General features: G+C 40.5%; 1 protein-coding gene and 1 pseudogene across 7 annotated transcripts in view; one reads left to right on the top strand and one right to left on the bottom strand.

Annotated features, from left to right (window-relative positions):
* Ppp1r12b (protein phosphatase 1 regulatory subunit 12B) overlaps window positions 1-19,721 on the bottom strand; it is a 264,563-nt gene that overhangs the window by 228,522 nt on the left and 16,320 nt on the right. The window lies entirely within an intron of this gene.
* Window positions 16,575-17,671, top strand: LOC103731884 (annotated as a pseudogene).

Here is a 19,721-nt window from a genome sequence, read left to right as displayed (position 1 = left end):
AGAGAGAGAGAGAGAGAGAGAGAGAGAGAGAGAGAGAGAGAGAGAGAAGTCGTCAGAAGGCCAAGTCTGCAGAGAAGTACCATGATCACTTCTGAAAAAGAACAGGGACACAGTAGATTTTTGAGACAATGCTGAGTATTTTAATTTGTCGACTGAATTTTTTTTTTTTTTTTTGGTCTTTTTGAGACTGGGTCTCCCTGTAGCCTCAGCTGGCCTTGAGCCGCTATGTAGACCAGCCTGGCCTCAAACTCACAGAGATCCTCCTGCCTCTGCATCCTGAGTGCTGGGATTAAAGGCCTGTACCACCACCACACCTGACTTTTTTTTTTTTTTTTTTTTTGAGACAGGGTCTCCCTTTAGCCCCAGATGGCCTAGAACTCATTATATAGACCAGGCTGGCCTTGATCTCACAGATATCTACCTGCTTCTGCCTCCAGGGTGCTGGGATTAAAAGCTTGCATCACCACCCCTGGCAGTAAATGAATTTTTACATGGTAAAAATATCCTATTTTGTGATTTTATTCAGTCACTTAGGTATATATAACTGTGGGAAGCGAGCACAGCCGAGCCAGCCAAAGATGGAGCCCTGGCTGGCTGCCAAGCCTCGTGCTGTTTACTTCAACTCTTGGCTGATTGCCAAGGCTCGTGAATCCCGCTTGTTTACCCCAACTCTGAAGTATGGTGAGCCCCAAAACAGGTGCTGCCAGCCTGATGATCTTGCTACGTGCCTATGGGCTACACTCTGCCTGGCCGCTGCACGTGTGTGAGCCCTGATTGGTACCGGCTGGGGGGAGGGCTGTTGGAAATGCTATATAAAGAACTGAGGTGTGTAATAGAAAAACCTACGAACAGCATCATAGTGAGAGAGAATGAAGTGAGAGATATAATAGAATAGAACAGAACAGAAGCAGCATCATAGTGTATGAGATAATGAAAGAGAGAGAATAAAGGATGCAAGAGAAACAGAAGCTTGAACCTCACCTTGGTGTCTGTGTCGTCTTTCCTGGACTCTGCTGGCAGAGTCCCGGCTCGCGACATATAACTGGAGAAATCAAGAGTCAGTTTCATTCAGTTAAAATTCTGCCAAATCATGTATCCAAAGGACTCATCCTATTGCAGAGATACTTGTACAACAACATTTGTTGCTTCTGTTTTCACAATAGCTAAGAGATGGAAGCAACCTAAGTGCTCCTCAATGGAGGCATGGTTAATAAAAACGTGGTACATTTACACAATGCAGTTCAACTCAGTAGTAAAGAAAGATGAAATAATGAAATCTGCAGGTAAATGGATATGGATGGATCTAGAAATTGTTATACAAAGGAAAGTAACACAGACTCAGAAAAACATTTGCAGATCCTAGCATCAAATCCTTATAAGTGAGTGCACATCCTAATGCAACTGCAGAAACCAGAAAAATGGAAGGAAACCAGGGAGGTAAAGGAAAAGAAGGAACTCGAGAGAAAAGAATAGTAGGAGACAAGTGTTACTAAGGGAGAAATGTGTTTAAAGGGGATAGTTAAAGGGGAGGGGGAGAAGGAAGGCTGTACAAAGAACTATGGGAATAAAGGGGAAGAAGGAGCTCAAAAGAGGTGGGACCATAGCATAGAGAAATTATCAAGAGAGAAATGGGGACACTTAAAATGGGAAGGGCAGGGAGGGAGAATAAGACAGAGAAAAAGAGGAGACATAAATAGTGCCTAGCTAGTATAAAAAAAAAATCAGAGTGAATCATATTAGTCCAAAAAAATACTGAAAAATTACACATACAATATCCCTACATGAGTCTGTGAGTATAGCTGAAGACTACATGGCAAGAAACAGTGCCAGACAGGAGAAAACTTCCTTTGAGTTATTGGCCAAGGTGGTCCAGGAGTCTACCAAAATTACACAGGCTATTGCCACAGTCCCTGATTGCCTCCCAGAACTTGATGTTAAGACTATTGCTAAAGACAGGACATATTTTGGACACAGGATTTGGCGCAATGGAGCTGAACTGACCTGGAAGCCACCTCCCATGAGGGTTAGCTCTCATACCTTTGGAGAGCACTACACAAGCTGGTAAGGGAGAACATCAATAGATGAGCGTAGCTTGACCCTAGCTTCAAGGTCCAAAAAACACATCAATGATCAGCAGCACAGCAAACAACATTGGTGCAGTAGTGGCACTTTTATCTTGGGCACAATCAACAGCTACCTAATTGGACTTAAAGCCCACTCAATGGGAGGAAACTGGTTCTGTAACCTAGTCAAATACACATAGTTGAAGAGGTCATAGATCTTAGAGAAAACCCATGGTTCTCATATCCCTAGGCAAATGTAATTTCTTGCTATGTGCAAAATATGGATCCTTAAATTTACAGACAAGTTTCCCAGTCACCACCCATCAAAGTAGCTTCTTTTTCAACAGATATTATTAGAGTTACAGCACTGGGCATACACAGAGATTCCCTGTGAATTGCCCAAGCCTAAGTGGCCACCTACCCAGGGCTCAGGGACTATTGCAGAAGAGAGGGTGGAAAGATTGTAAGAACCAGGGACAAGGAGCATGACCATATGGAAACAGTCCTACAGGCACCTGGAACCCTTCTCATACAAACCTACAATGGTGTCAACATGCACAAGACCGATGCAAACTTAGGCAGACAAAAACCCAACACAGAACTGGGGAAATGAACAGCAAGCTCCTTTTTTTTTTTTTTTTTTTTTTTGGTCAGGTATCTGCCTGATTCTGCCTCCCAAGAGCTGGGATTAAAGGTGTGTGCCACCATGCCTGGCAAGAGCTGATCTTCTTGAAAGGAGAGACTCTAGGTAGGCTGACTAAACCCCGGTGAATGAACCTGCACTGAGGGACAGCTGGGGACACTAATTATACATAATAGGCCTTAATACAAATGAAAGAATGTATGAACTCCAGTTGGGGGGCTATGGGAGGGTGCCAAAGGGAAACCATTTTCTAAATTAAAGCATAGGCATATGATGAAATACTTAAAAAAAAATCTGCCAAATAAGTTCAGAGAAGAAAAAGTTTATGGTTCAGGAAAATGTTAGTGAAGTAAACAACACAGAATACCCAAAGACAGCATTGGAGAGTTAGCTCCGTTGGTAGAGTGCTTGTGTGCTTGTCTCCCCTAAAGAAGTCCTAACGTTAACTGGAAGTTCTGGCTAGCATCTTTAATCCCAGCATTCAGGAGGCAGAGGCAGGTGATCTCTAAGTTCGGGGTCAGCCTGGTCTACATAGTTGAGTTCCAGGCCAGTCAGTGCTACATAGTGAGACCCTGTCACACCACACACACACACACACACACATACACACACACACAAACACACACATGCCTTGAAGTTGATCCCCAGGTACCACATAAACCAGACATGCACATCTGTAATCCTAGAACCTAGGAGGTAGACACAAGATGATCAGAGGGTCAAGGTTATCCTTGACTACATAGCAAATTTGAAGCCAGTTTGTAATATGAGAACTTTTTTTTTTAATTTTTTAAAAGAATCTAAGCAAAACAAGAAATTCTGATGAAAGGAAGTGGGAAAAAGAATTCTTACTGGAAGCTCCAATAAAACTGTAGTTATAAGGGGAATAGGTCTGGCATATTATTGTCAAAGGGCCAGCTACTTGAGTAGGAACAGCTCTGGGGAACACTGCTGTGGATGAGTGTGACTGTGTAAGTGGACAACAGAACTCAGTGGAGGCACAGGTCACCCAACATGCAGAAGGCAAAAAATAAGGGGCCAAGTTTGCTGGTCAGGCTCACAGCAACATGAGGTAGAAAAGAAGTTAAATCCTTTTATTTTTAAATTTTATTTATTATTTTTATTTTATGTGTATTCGTGTATTGCCTGATGAAGGGATAAGAAGGTGGCATAACCAAATGGCATGAGAAGCAAAGGAGTATATTAATTCCTTAAATGATCATGGGAAGTAGTGTTCGGGAAGTGACAAGAGGAATAACAAAGAACTAATCCTATTTCCTGACACTCTGTTATATGAGATCTATGAGAAAGCCTAACTCTGTGACCGAAGCAGACACAGGTTATACCATTGCCCTTTTCTTTACATTGATTTTTTTTTTTAAAGGAAGTAATCTAGTAACACAGGAATATATTTTGGTTGTAAAAAAGAAAAATGTTTTAATAGAAATCTAACTGTGATAGTTTGTCCTCACCAACTCACTAAAAGGTCACTGATGATGGTTCAAGAGGGACATACTAGCAGGGTGTGGTGGTACTCCTTTAATTCCAGCACTCTGGAGGCAGAGGCAGGCAGATCTCTGTGAGATCCAGGAGAGCCTCAACTACACATGAGGCCGTCTTTCAAAAAAAGAGTCGGATTCTTAAGTAAGAAGTTTATTATAAGAGATATTAAGGCAATGGACAGTCAGAGAGACATAGGCAACAACATAGTGAAGGTGCTGAGGAAAGTTCAGGGCCCAGCACCAGCATGACAGGGCTCTGAAGAAATCAGGGCCCTGTGGTAGAAGTAGAGGACTCTCCTTACACCTTTAAGATGGGGATAGTTTCACAGCACAAGTCTGTAGCCAGGCTCTCTGATTATTACCAGGCAAAAGGCAGAGAAAGGGGTAGGGAGCACGATGTGTGGCCAATACTCTCTTTCATGTAAACTTACTTCCCAGGTAAGAAACTCTGGCACCTGGAAGTCTGTTAACTAGGGATAATGATTAGGAGGTGCCTATGGGTATTCCTGAAGGGAAGGGCCACTGTAGGGAGCATAGCCTGAGTAGCAGCTGAATTCTAAGGTTACATTCTTGTTCTCACATTGAGGCCTGGTTTCCAGTGTAGTAGGGTTGAGAGGTATTTGGACCATGAGGGAACTTCCCTCATGAAGTGTATATCATCTCACAGGAGTGGCTGGACTGGGTAAGTTAAGGTGAGAGCAGGTTTTTTCAAAGCAAGGCTATCTGTTGTGTTTTGCCTCTTCCACATAAACCACTTACCCTTTTGCTTTCTGCCATGAGTTGAAGCAATCCAAGATCCCACTACAAGTCAAACAGATGCCCTCAGCATGCCCTTGACTTCCCAGTCTCCAAACTGGTGAGTCAAAATACACCCCTTTTCTTTCTAAATTACTCAGTCTCTGATACTGTTACTGTAACAGAAAATGGCCCAAGACACCTTCCACCTCCAGGTTGGTGAATATCCTCTACAATGTTGTCTGGACACCTACATACTTATATTGGATGTTTATCAGAGCTCTTAGAACTTTGAAAACACAAATGGGCACATATTATTTGTATTTTTTTAATGTTTTTTTATTTTTATTTTATGTGTATGAGTGTTTCACCTGCATGTATGTAAGTACACCGTGTGTGTACAATGCCTGAGGAAGTCAGAAGAGGGTGTGAGATCCTCTGGAACTGGAGTTATGGATGGTTGTTAGCCACCACGTGGTGCTGGAAACTGAACCCTAGTCCTCTGCAAGGGCAGCCAGTGCTCTTAATTGCTGAGCCATTTCTCCTGTCCCATATTTGTATTTTCTGTGGTTTTGGTCTTTTCTGTATTGAAAATATTCACATAGCCCTTCCATGTTAGGATAGGTCTGTGTATGTCTACCTTTTTATTTATAATTGCAAAAGATTTCCATACTTTGAATATATAATGTATTTCATCTTCTCCTTATGTTTCTACATAAAGCTTCTTTCTAAATTTCTTTCTATAAACAATAATGTTTCCAAAACTAAGAGTATAACAGGCTTGTCCAACATACACAGGCCTGCCCCAGGGACCCTCCTCTCTCTGCCTTCCCAGTGCTGGGATTACAAGTGCACACCACTGGGCCTGGCTTTTTTATGCAGGTTCTGGGTATTAAGCTTGGCAAGCAAGCACTTTACCAACTGAGCCCCAGTGACCCAATTTAATCTTTCCTGCTCTGAAAACTTTTACATCTGAGTGAAATATCTTACATAAGTTTATTGGTTCACCCTACTTCCTTACTTGTTAATATCTCACACTGACATCATTGACAGAGTACTCCAATTTATGACAGGATGGCAAAAATTCAAGGGTTTAAAGTAACTTAATACACCTTTTCAAAGACTATAGTAAAGGCCAAGAGCAAAGTAATTACTCCAAGAAAGCCTAAGATGCACTGGAAAGACCAAAACAAGTACCTAAAGGCTTTCTGACACGAAGTTAACAATTGCATTAGATTTGCACATTACTCGTTAGTCTCTTAGTCAATGGATTGAGTTTGGACTGACAAAGAAGAAAAACTGTTCAAAAACATTCTTTACTTATAGCTTACTCATATTTCATGTCTATTCTTCTTTTGTAAAATAGGTTATCATGAAAAGTTGTATAATTCTATTCTTCTAATGGCAATTCAGTAAAGTCCATAGGTAAAGATGCCTAAATATATTCTCATAAAAACAAAAACAAAACAAAACCTCCTAGTATAAATATTTGAACTATGATACTAAGTCATAGAAAAGGTATGTTGTTATGATTTAAACAGATCTAGCTGTGAGACCTGGGGAAAATCACTTACCTCTGTGGACCTCAGTATTGACTTGTAGAATAATAGAATTGAAGAGTATGGTCACTAGAGAAGCTACCAGCTCTTTACTGTATAATTGGCACCATTCCAAAGAAGTCTAGGACAATTTTGAATAGATTGCTCTATTCTGAAAAACATCAAGAATTGAGAAATACAAGCTGGAAAGATGGCTCGGTGGTTAAGAGCACTCAGTGTTTAAAAGCACATCTTCCAGATGACCCAGGTTTGGTTCCTAGCACCCACATAACAGCTAACACCGGTCATTAAGTCCAGTTCCAGGGGATCTGATGCCCTCTTCTGGCCTCCATGAGGCCACTTATGGGCAAAACATTCATACATATAATTTTTAATTTAAAAAAGAATCAAGGAATAGTTTTACTAATGAGTTTATGTAATGAAGTTTTTAGTATGCTTGCTGGTATTATTCAAATTAGTTTCCCAGACTGAGTCAGAAGATGAATTTAAACATTTCTTTTTAAAACACCTAGTACAGCTGGGTGGGGTGGTGCATACCTTTGATCCCTGCACTCTGGAGGCAGAGGCAGGTGGATCTCTGTGAGTTTGAGGCCAGCCTGGTCTACATAGCAAGTTCCAGGCCAGCTGAGGCTACAGGAAGACCCTGTCTCAAAAATACTAAAAATAAATAAACAAACAAACATCTAGTACAGATGGGCCTGATGGTGTGTATCTGCGATTCCAGAATTTAAGAGGCTGGAAGATTGCCACGGTTCAGAGTCAACTTGGGCTACAAGAATAAGATCCTAGTATAGCATGTACAACTTCAAGTAAAAAGAAGCCACATTGGGAAAAAAGAGCCATTGAATAAAGAAGCAACTGGTGAGAGGGAGTAAAAAAAGATGTAGAAAGTTTAAATGACATGAACTGAATAATCCAACTCTGAATTTTTAAACATATTTGATACATTTTTAAAATTTACTTATTGTGGGGGACACAAATTACAGAGTGTGTGTGGAAGTCAGAGGACCACCTGTGTGAGTTGATTTTCTCCTTCTAATATGTGAGTCCTGGGGATTGAACTCAAGTCATCAGGCTTGTTAGTAGCCACCTTTACCCACTAAGCCATCCTACCAGCCCCCAAGTATGAATTCTTGAGACTTCGCTAAGGAAGGATTTGGGGAAGTTGCTTCTTTTGTTTGGTAATAACATGCCTACCTAATCTCTCTCTGATTTTCTGGGGGTGGGTGGGTGAGACAGGGTCATGCAGCTGAGGCTGCCTTGAACTTTTGGTCCTCCTGCCTCCACCTCCTGCTGGGATTATATGATGTTGGTCAAGCACAAACCATAGATATTAAGCAAATGCTTAATGGTCCTTGATATTTTGCAGCTAACCACTAAGAAACCTATGCAGCAAGTCAAAAGCCATTAACAAATAGCATCACTCTGCTGCACACTGAAAATAGAAAGGGGTGCTGGAGAGATGGCTCAGTGGTTAAGAGCACTGGCTGTTCTTGCAGAGGACCTGGGTTCGATTTCCATCACCCACATGGCAGCCAACAACCACCTGTAATTCCAGTTACAAGGGATCTAACGCCCTCTTCTGACCTCCTTGGGCACTGCATGACACAGGTACACCTATATACATGCAAGCAATACACCCATACATAAAATAAAAATAATAAACTGTAAAAAAAGAAAATAGTAAAGTGAATCATATTAGTTTTCACTTGAGAAATGAGTGATATGAAACAATGACAACAGCACATCTACAAAAATCATGTATTAAGCTCATACAGCATTATAAGCTTTTGTTGGTTGTTGTTTCTCATTTTTTGAGTCAGGGTCTTCCTAATGTAACTCTACCTATCTCAAACTCACCATCTTCCTGTCTCAGCATTCCAAATGTTGGGATTTTTAGGCATATGCCCCCATGCCTGGAGATGAGGTGGGCTTCTTTTGTTTTTTATTTGTTTGTTTATATGTTTTGAGACAGGATATCACTATGTAGCCCTGTCTGGCCTGGAACTTGCTATGAAGACCAGGTTGGACTTGAACTCATGGAGATCCACCTGCTTTTGTGTGCTGGTATTAAAGGTGTATGCCTCCCACAGAAGGGCAGGAGAGCAGGAGGGGGCGGGGTGCCACTCCTTAAAGAGACAATGTGTTTACCTTTAAGAAGGTAAACACTAGGGCTAGGGAAGTACCTCAGTGGTAGAGCACTTCCCTAACATGTACAAGGCCTTGGGTTCAATCCCCCATACTGGAAAAAAAACAAAACAAAACTTGAAGTACTTAAAGAACAGAAGGAGGAAGTATGAGACAAGAGATCAGAAACAAAAGTCAAGAGCTAATTCGCAGCAAGGATGGTGGCAACTCCAAGAGATAGAGGATAGAGCTGTAAGGATAGAGGACAGACAGTCTGGAGGTGGAGATGCCAATACTGAATGCCTTTTTTCTGGGCGGGGGCGGTGAGGGACAGAGGTCAATGATTAATTCAGCTGACAAAGTGAAAATGTGGCTGAAAGCATAAAGATGAGTAACAGCGCCAATGGGAATTATTATAACATTTATAGGTTGTAATGAAAACTCAGATGAGGGTATTTTATTTAACAAAAACACATACAAGTACTTATTTTGTCCCAGATAGTGTTCTGAGTACTTTACACACAACAGTTCAGTTATTTCTTATAACAACTCCATTGTTTGAAACTGTTATTACCCTCATTTTACCTATAATAAAACTAAAACACAAAGAGATAAAGTAAACTGTCCAAAATAGTTAAGTGGCAAAATCAGAATTCAAATCAGGTGTCTACTCTCTTAACCTCTTTAATGTCTACTCTGTTGCCTCTTTAATAAAAAATCAATGTATCTGTTATAAGGCCAATAAGGAATACCATTTTTTGTTTGTTTGTTTGTTTGTTTGTTTGTTTGTTTTTTGAGACAGGGTCTCCTGTAGCTCCAGCTGGCCTGGAGCTCGCTATGTAGACCAGGCTGGTCTTGAACTCATAAAGCTCTGCCTGCCTCTGCCTCCTGAGTGCTGGGACTAAAGGTGTGCGCCACTGTAAAATTTTTATCTAGTACTACTCAAATGCTGACAAGAGCAGGATTGGGAATAGTCAGGGAAATACTATCAACCTCACAAACTCAATGAAGGGGCTAGAGAGATGGCTTGGTGATTAAGAGCACTTGTTGCTCTTGTAAAGGACCAGAGTTCTATTCCCAGAATCCATATCAGATGACTCATAAACTCCAGCTTCAGGGGATCCAGTGCCCTCTCCTGGCCTCCACGGACACTGCACACAGGTGGTATATACTCATACAGACGCATGCACATAAATAAAAAATCTTTTAATAAAACCAAAAACATAGGGCTGGAGAGATGGTTCGGCAGTTAAGAGCACTGACTACTCTTGCAGAGAACCAGGGTTCGATTCCCAGCACCCACATGGCAGCTATGAATTGTCCTTAACACCAGTTCCAGGGGAATCCAAAGCTCCCTTCTGACCTCTGCAGCACTGCAGGACATGGGTGCACTCATATACATGCAGGCAATACACTCATACACATTTTAAATAAATAAATAAATAAATAAATAATAATAATAATAATAATAAAACCAAAAACATAATGAGACCTAAAGTACTTATAAAGGGATAGACTCATAACTAACAGACTGGAGTCCAAAGGATCTCTCTCTCTCTCTCTCTCTCTCTCTCTCTCTCTCTCTCACCACCCCCCTTCTCTCTAGGGTCTCACAGGCTGGCATTGAACTGGTGATCTTTCTGCCTCTGCTTCCTGATGCTGGAAATTAAAGGCATGCAGCCAGCACACCAGAGTTGGCTGATTCTGAATTCAAAAATCTATCTAAACTCTAATTGTTCATGGCACATTAACGGCTTAGCTCATAATCTTACCTCAAATTGCAAGTGTCTAAAGCTAAGCTTCACTCTTCCCCTACATCTACACCGACTTTCTTGCTTGCGTCTCTCATTTGTGTTCACCATAGAATAAATGCTGCAAGGAAGAGGACTGTCTTCCTATTCTTAACCACTTTTATCAGCACCTAGTGATTTGTTCGTTTTTGTGCTAGGAACTGAATTTAAGTCTTTTAAAATATATCTTATTTATTATTTCTATTTTTGTGTGTATGAGTGTATTGCCTGCACATGTGTAAGTGCATCTGTGCTGTGCAATGCCTGAGGAGATCAGATCCCCCTGGAACTAGAGTTACAGGCAGTTGTTAGCTGCCAAGCCAGTGCTGGGAATCTAACCCAGATCCTCTGCAAGAGCAGCCAGTACACTTAACCACTGAACCATCTCTCCAGCCCCGAATTTAGGTCTTAATGCCTACTACACAGTGATCTACCCTTACATCCTGAACCTTCCAACTGTGTATCTTAACTTCTCTCTCTCTTTCTCTCTCTCTCCCCCCAAAATAAATCCAACCAACATAATGTTACCAAATAAATCCACTAAAACACTATCCTTTTCATGTGACCTTCTCTGCTTCAAAATATTCAATATGTTTATTCAGTAAATAGCATTAAGATGACCAACCTGCTGAGTACTGGGCTTTCCCAACCAAAAATAAACTTTAGCTTTTCAGAACAGTGACACTAATTTGCCAATCTATTCATCAGACTATTATTCCAGTCAAATAGCTAGACTTTTAATGTTAATTCTGTTTTATCATAGTTCCTTCTAAAACATGGTACAATACACCTAGGAAGCCCTTTGCTATTCTTGTCCAACAATCTCCCAGCATTCAAATGTGTGTGTGTGCATGTGTATGTGTTATCAGACTGGAGAAACTTGCCTTCAACATACTATGGTTTGGTCTATTATCCCATTATAACTTTAATGACTCTGTATCAATTTATTATAAATTAACAACTTCCAGTAAAATTTTTATATCAAGGGGCTGGAGAGATGGCTCAGTGGTTAAAAGCACTGACTGCTCTTACAGAGGACCCAGGTTCAATTCCCAGCACCCACATGGCGGCTATGAACCATCCTTAACTCCAGTTCCAGGGGTATTTGAAACCCTCTTCTGACCTCCGAGGCACTGCACGACACGGGTGCACTCACATACATGCAGGCAATAACTCATACACATAAAATAAAAATAAATTTTTTTTAAATTTTATATCAAATAAGTGACAAAAGTTAATTTTCTTTAATTGTCATATGATTGATATTATTTCTGTATGTAACACTGCATTTATATACCAAGCCCTAAGCTACACTGAAGTTTGTCTTATCCTTACTACCATTCTCACATTTCTACCAATCCATTCAACTTAGACTTTCAGTTTGCTTGCAGATGACTTCAAAGCTATAACACCTATGGCACTTAGCGAACTAGCTGAACTCTGCAAGAGCTTTTGACACCAGAGGCAGAGATACACTCACTGAAGAAAGCCTAAGATCTACATTCTGCAATATTTTTAACATCTTAAAATCCTAGTTTATGCTCTCCTTCCAGTTCTCTTGGTATTTAAAAAGCATAAGAGCCGAGTGAGGTGGCACATAAGGCAGGCGGATTTCTGTGAGTTCAAGGTCAATCTGGTCTCCATAGTGAGTTCTAGGCCAGCTGGGGCTACAGGAAGACCCTGTCTCAAAAAAAAAACAAAAAAAAAAAAAAAGGAAAAAAAAAGCATAAGATCATATTATCAAATTATATTTTTTTGCATGCCCTAGCTAATTAAATTTTAAAAAATCTAAAACAAAAAACAATTACCCCCCCCAAAAAAACACCAAATACTCTGAGGCAAAAGAATTCACAATACTTAAAAAAGATGTAAATCCAGGTTCCCAATAATTATGGTGAATTCCTGACCAACGTGGGCTATATAGAGACTCAATCTCAAAAGAGAAATTAAAAATAAATAAATGTAAGAAATTTAAACTGGCAGAGAAGTTCACACCTGTAATCCTAACAATAGGAGGCTGAGGCAGGAGTATTTCGGAGAACTTTTAAGGTCAACCTATATCCCACATAAATCCCAGACTAACCTGGGCTACAATATGAGATATAATCTCAAAACAAAAATAAAAACCAAAAAAGATTAAGGTATTTTCAACAAATGGTATTGGAAAAGTTGGACGTTCAGATGCAGAAGAATGAAAGGGTTCCCTATCTCACACCATATGTAAAAACTAACTCAAAACCTAAAAAAAAGATGGTGGCAGAATGAGGCACCAGTGCCCCAACTTCCCAAGAGAATGAATGTGTCCAATGGACCATGTGAGGAACCTTATCACACAAGAATATTTACCTGACTATAGGCACTTCTGTATTGATCTCAAACTTCTGAACCCAGGACATACAAATAAGAAAGAAAATTGGAGAGCCAAAATGGCGATGCAGCCGGAGCAATGACTCTTGGCACAAGGACCTAGAAACACAAATCTGAGTCTCTTCATTTTATTAAGACTCTTGATGCTGGAAGAGCAGCCAGTGCTCTTAACCAATGAGCCATCTCTCCAGCCCCTCATTCAGATTTGTTAAAGGTTCAAACCACGAGGGGCATTAAATTTCTCTTGATATTACAAAAAATGATAACCTTATAATAATTTACATACTGAACAGAAAGATCAAATCCATTATATTTCAAAGTTATTTCTCTTGGTAAAAAGGCATCCAGGCACAGGGATATGTGCTTATGTGCAGGATATTTGGGAGACTGCAGTGGGAGACTCTTCTGAGCCCAGAATTTCAGACTAGTCCATGAAATAGAATAAGACCAGACAAAAACCCTGGAGCCTTCATGATCCTGTTATGAATTGGTAACATCAACAGCACAGACCTGCAAGGTAGTCTCCATTCTTCTCTGAAAACTGGTGCAAATCTAACTATATTCTTTGTTTTCAGTATCCGTTAAGCACTTAAGAGTGTATAACAGCCTCTCTCTGACCTGCAGGCCTCTCTCCAGGGGCTTATACTGAGTTCAATATTGTATAACTGTATTAATTCAACTGTGAACCTAAATTTTATAGCCACATTTGAAAGAGATGTATCTTTGCTCTGGAAATTGTTATTGAGTACGTTAAAGCTGTAATGAAATGCTTCTTCTAAAAAACAAAGAATAAAAAAATAAGGTTGAAAGAATGCAAATGGAGAGGTTGGTGGAGTCACCAGCAAGTTGCATAGAGACACCACCCGCGGTGGGCGGCTTTAGGGGAGCAGCAGACCTGGTCCTGTTAGTTAGCTTACCAAGATAGACTCCGGTGGATTCGTTTCTCTGGTATTGCATTAAAAATGAATTTTTCTGTATGAAACTGTATTTTAATAATGAGAAGGAGATCTTTTTTTAAAGGTTAAAACATCATTTAATTTTATGTCTTATAGGGTTTATACTGAGTACAATATTGTATAACTGTAATAATTCAACTGTAAACCTAAAAATTTACGGCCAATTTTGAAAGAGATGCATCTCAACTCTGGAAATTGTTATTGAATATGTCAATGCCGTTGTAATGAAATGCTTCTTCTAAGTATGTGGTTATTAAATAAACAATTTTTTTTAAAAAAAAGTGTATAACAGACTAGTGAGATGGCTCAGCGGTTAAGAGCACTGACTGCTCTTACAGAGGACCTGGGTTTGATTCCCAGTACCCACATGGCAGCTAACAACCGTCCATAACTCCAGTTCCAGGGGATCCGTAGCCTTCTTCTGACCTCTGAGGGCACTGCATGACACGGATGCACTTACACATATGCTGGCAATACAATCATACACATGCAATAAAAAATAAAATACTTTTTGAAAAGTGTGTAAGGCCAGGTGTGGTGACACACGCCTTTAATCCCTTCACTTGGGAGGCAGAAGCAGGAGGATCTCTGAGTTTGAGGCCAGCCTGGTCTACATAGGGAGTTCCAGGACAGCTTAAGCTATAGAGAGACCCTGTCTCAAAAAGACAAAAAAAAAAAAAAAAAAAAAAAAAAAAAGTGTGTGTAACAGCAAAATTCTCTAGCTACTAACTAAACAAAGCAATTGATGAGACATGCACATACATGGGTCCTAGTGCTACAGACTCTCCAACAGGTGAAAGGATTTCCAACAGCTGGAATGCAGCTTGGTCATCCTTCACAATCATTTTCCATTATCCTGAGGGATTTATGAGATGAGTCATTCTTTTGACCCCATTTTTCATGCTACTTACTGTCAAGGAGTAGCAATCTAAATATGGTGAGGAAAACCAATACAAGAGACATACTCATGAACAGTGAAGCTTATCCACAGGTCTCAAACACAATGTGTTTGAGTACTTCAAAGTTAAATTTCATACCTTGGCTACCAACTTGAAAAAAAATAAAATAACTTAAAAAAGAAATCTTTAAACAAAGGTTGCCAGCTGGGCATGGATCTGTGTGAGTTCAAGGCCAGCCTGGTCTACATAGCGAATTCCAGGCCAGGTGGGGCTACAAAAAAAATAAAAATAAAATTGCCAAGAAGCTGAAAAAAAACATAAGCTTCCTACCTTGAAACACATGCACCGTTCATAAAACTGCACATCTCAGTGTAAATGTTCCAAATGCCAGCTCCCTTGTCTGAGACAAGCCCATCATTTGCCCACAGTTGGCTGCCTAAAAACTGTCACACTTAAATGAGAGTACTCCTGTGTTTTCCCTTACAAGGCAGTGCCTATGAATATAGGTTCTCCTTTTACACAAATTATGATGCTTATTTATTTCCTGAGTTTTCTTTCAAGACTTTCAAGAATCGTTCAAATAAGGCTGGTGGTTGTCTGAGGCCAAGAAATCATACTATTGAACTTAAATTATGAACCATACTTTCAAAATAAGAACTTCAGGTAAGAAATGAAATGGATGAGGAACATAGCTCAGTGGTAGACACCTGCCAGGCACACACAAGGCCCTGGAGAGGCGGACAGCAAATGAAACAGGTGTAAAAATACAGCAGAGAACTCTTACTCCACTGTACATCACCACATATTAACACATGAAGGGTCGTAATCTAAATAAATGCTTGGGCAACATGTTGAGACTTGCAACAGTCAATGCACTATATCTAAATTAGCTATTTCATTCACAATTTTCACAATTAACATTTTTGCATTGTATTTGTGTGTGTGTGTGCCATGGCATGTGAGTAGAGGTCAGAGGACAACTTCCTTCCACCATATAGGTCTTGGAGATGGAACTCAGACCATCAGGCTTGGTGGCAAGGCTTTTAACATCTCACCAATCTCACGATTTACATTTTGTATCTGATCATGGATATCCCAATTAGAAGTTCAGCACAGGAAAATATAACAATTAAAAGAATTAATGAATGAGTGCTTGGGAGGCAGAGGCAGGAGGATCTCTACGAGTTCAAGGCCAGCCTGGTCTACATAGTGAGTTCCAGGCCAGCTGGGGCTACAGGGAGACTCTATCTCAAAAAGACCAAAAAATAAAAAAATTTAAAAAAAAAGAATTAATGAATGAATAGAATTCAGGTCTAGTCAATATTGGTTTAAAATTGGGGCTAGAGAGATGGCTGGCTCAGTGGTTAAGAGCATTGGCTGCTTCTGCAGAGGACCTGGGTTTGGTTTCTAGCACCCACATGGCAGCTAACAACCATCTATAACTCCAGTTCCAGGGGATCCCATGCCCTCTTCAGACCTCCCTGAATAGTGTACTACACTGGTGCACTTACATACATGCAGGCAAAACACGCATATAAAATAAAAAGAAATAAAAATTTTAAGGATTCATAGAAGGTAAGGCATGCAAAATCATTCCTAAACAGCAACACTAAAATATTAGTTGCTACTTTAGGTGGGCACTGGATAAAATAAGGTGAAAGGAGAAGTTTCTTCCTCTTCAGTATTCTTTTCTATAAAATGAGGCAAGGGTGGGTTGGAGAGCCAGCTCAGTGGTTAAAAGTACTTGCTATTCTTGCAGAGAACCTGGGTTTGGTTCCCAGCACCCACATGATGACTAACAGCATCCAGGGGATCTGACACCTTCTTCTGACCCACCCCAGGGTCTCTCCCCCCTCCTCCCCTTTTCCCCTCAGTCACCTCTTGCCTCCAGTTTTTGGCTTTCACCCCTACCAGTGATCAAACAAATTGACCACTCAAAGTCCAGTTCCCCATAACTGCTAGACATAGACAAAGGTGGATTAAATGTCACTCTCACCTTCCAGCTACTTATGCATGGAAAGGAAGTTGGCAGTATCATGGGAAAGAAAGATGAATCTGTTAAGAAGATGAGTGAGATGTTGATACAAAAAGTGCTCGTATCAACATCCCAGAAGGGAATTGTCCTGAGAGAATTATCACTTTGACTGGGCCTACTAATGCCATCTTCAAAACCTTTGCTATCTATGATCACTGACAAACTGGAACAGGATATTAGCAGCTCTATGACCAACAGCAGAGCTGCCAGTAGACCCCCAGTTACCTTACAACTGGTGGTTCCTGCTAGTCAATGTGGTTCTTACAACAGAAAAGATGGTTGCAAGGTCAAGGAAATAAGAGAGAGTACAGGGACTCAGGCCCAAGTGGCAGGGGATATGCTCTCCAGCTCAACAGGGTAGGCTATCACTATGCTGGTATTCTGCAATCTGATGACTGAGTGTGTCAAACAGATCTGCATGGTCATGTTGGAGCTCCCCCACCCCAGGGCATGACCATCTGGTATCAGCCCAAGCCCTTAAGTTCTCCAGTCATCTTTGTAGGTGGTCAGGTCTATATCAATTCAAGAACAGTATGTCATTCCACAGCCAGAGTTGACCAAGCTGCACCAGTTGGCAATGCAACAGTCTAATTTTCCCATGATGCACGGCAACACCAGATTCAGTGGTATTGAATCCACCTTTTCAGAAGTGAAAGGCTATTGGGGTTTTGGACGCATCTGCTCAGACTACCTCTCATGAACTCACCATTCCAAACAATTTGACTGGCTGCATAATCAGGCATCAAGGCACCAAAACCAGTGAGATCCATTAGATGTCTAGGGTGAAGATCAAAACTTCAAACACAGTGGAAGGCTCTACTGATAGGCAGGTTACCATCACTGGATCTGCTGCCAGCATTAGCCTGGCTCAATAGCTAATCAGTGTCAGGCTTTCCTTGGAGACATGGCACAGGGAGCAGCTAGAACAGTGTAGATTCACCCATAATCCCTGTCTGCTATTCACTACCACCATGATCCATCTGTGTAGTTTCTGAACAGTCAATGATTCCAGGTTTTAAATAGTTTGTAAATTTTCAATTTCCTTAAAATATTTTATTTATTTTTATTTTATGTGTATGAGTGTATTGCCTGCATGTATGTGAGTACACCTGTGTCATACAATGCCTCGGAGGTCAGAAGAGGGCTTCGGATTCCCCTGGAACTGTAGTTAAGGACTGTTTGTAGACACCATTTGGGTGCTGGGAATCGAACCTGGGTCCTCTGCAAGAGCAGTCGGTGCTCTTAACCGCTGAGCCATCCCTCCAGCCCCCAAATTTTCAGTTTCTAAACACTTTGTCATCCACTCATGATTTTTTAATTAAAGCATTTTAATTCATTAAAAAAATTTTATATATTTTTTAAATTCTATTAGGCCATCAAAAGCCACTACAGACAACTAGGTCTCATGTGTCTGTCAACTGAAGTATATAATAATACCTAGACTATACTCTTGCCAAAAAAGTCAAGCCAGAACCAGCTCAAACCTCCAAACATAGTGGCCAGTGCCCAGAACATACAGCAGAGAGATGAGCATGTTAAGACCACAAGTAAGCAGTCAGCAAAATAGACTGTGGGACACTCTAGAGTACAAACAACCCAGCTTTTCAGCAAATAAGATACAGAGAGAAGAAAAATGAAGAAGAAGAAATCATAAATTTAAGAGGATCCTAAGAAACATACCAACTAATTTAACCCTAATTTGAAACATTTTAATAAACCAACTTAAGGGCATAGTGACCCACACCTTTAATCCCAGCACTTGACAAGCAGAAGCAGGTGGATCTCCATAAGTCTGAGGTCAGCCTGGTCTACATGGTGAGTTCCAGGCCAGCTGGAGCTACAGAGAGACGCTGTCTCAAAATAACTGAAAAAAAAAAAAAAATCTGAGATCAGGGAAACTTAAACACTACTGAATGTTTACATACCCACACTCACCCCTTTGTCCTATGACAAACCTCCTAAAAAAAAAAGTAAGAATTCAATTTTTGTAAACTATTGAAATTATGATTATTTTTACTTTAATGTCTATTTTTAGAGATACATACTGAAATGCAAATTAAATAATATGATATCTATGAGAACTCATCGGACCATTCTATTTTGTATTTTGAAGTATTCTAGAATTAATAAAATACTTTTAAAATAAATAAAAGCTGGCAAGATGGCTCAGTGGGTAAAGGCATTTGCTGCCAACCCTGGAGACCTGAGTTTGATCCTCAGAGCCTATATAGTGAAACCTATATACCTTCAGAAAACTGATTCCCTCTAGTTGTCCTCTGACCTCCACACTTGTGTCACCCCACACATACAATAAATAAATACATAAATGTTTTTAAAAGTTAAAAGTCAAAAAGAAGAGGAGGAGGAGGAAAAGGAGGAAGAGGAGGAGGAGGAGGAAGCTGGGTGAGGTGTCACATGCCTTTAATCCCAGCACTCAGGAAGCAGAAGCAGGCAGATCTCTTGAGTTCCAGGCCAGCTGTGGCTGTAGGGAGACCCCGTCTTAAAAAGATCAAAAAAAAGTTAAAAAGTCCCTAGAACAAACATTTATATATATAAACTGAGGTAATACCAGACATATTATGAATATTTTTCTTCTCCTCAATTTACATTACACTAAGATATCAGGGCTGGAATGTAGTTCAAATAATAGAGTGCTTGCCTAGAGTATACAAAGCCCTGAGTTCAAGTGGTGCATGCCTATAATCCCAGTACTCAGGAGATGCAGGTAGCAGGATCAGAAGTTTAAAGGTATTCTCTTCTACATAGAGAGTTTGAGGCTAGCCAGGGCTAAATAAGACCCTGTAGAGTGGAGGTGGGGGGATTCCAACAGATTGACTTTATGTTACAGAACTTAATTATACTAGGTAAAGAAAATCACTTAGTTGTATAAACCTTCCCATAACTACGAGTGACATTTCATTAGAAATTAAATGCTTGCCCAGCATGGTGTCACCCCCCTTTAATCCCAGCACTTGGGAGGCAGAGGCAGGAGGGATCTCTGTGAGTTCAAGGCTAGCCTGGTCTACATAGTGAGCCAGGCCAGCT

The sequence above is a fragment of the Nannospalax galili genome, unplaced genomic scaffold (genome assembly GCF_000622305.1).
Source record: "Nannospalax galili isolate Female #2095 unplaced genomic scaffold, S.galili_v1.0 scaffold113, whole genome shotgun sequence".
NCBI classification, from domain to species: Eukaryota; Metazoa; Chordata; class Mammalia; order Rodentia; family Spalacidae; genus Nannospalax; species Nannospalax galili.
The sequence above is the reverse complement of the archived record's forward strand: the minus strand, read 5'-3'. Positions and strand labels throughout refer to the sequence as shown.